We start from the raw sequence: 408 nt of genomic DNA on the forward strand, positions 1-408 counted from the left end.
TGGGGACCGGGACAGCGGCCACACACACTGACACACTGACACACTGACTGGGACCCGCAGACACACACACCTAGAGTGGTCTACACAGTCACATGCTGACAGGGCTACGGGGACGTACTGACTCAGACACACGGCCGCTGCCGCATGAATACACGCTAATGGACACACAAACTCACACGCTCACCGGGCACATACTTACACACACCCAGATGCACATACGGAGTCACCCGGACACAGAGAGAATGATAGAGTTACGCAGAGTTGCACGAATGCCCACTCTTGTGTTCACAAACCCACAAGCTGTGCTCATAAACATTCCCACTGAGCCGGCACCCAGAACACACACAGACAAGGCTGAGCGCTTCTCAGGAAACACACTCCCTGCTAGTTGCAGCTGGACAGGCACAA

Source organism: Trichechus manatus, unplaced genomic scaffold (assembly GCF_000243295.1).
Source record: "Trichechus manatus latirostris isolate Lorelei unplaced genomic scaffold, TriManLat1.0 scaffold00087, whole genome shotgun sequence".
Classification (NCBI taxonomy): Eukaryota; Metazoa; Chordata; class Mammalia; order Sirenia; family Trichechidae; genus Trichechus; species Trichechus manatus.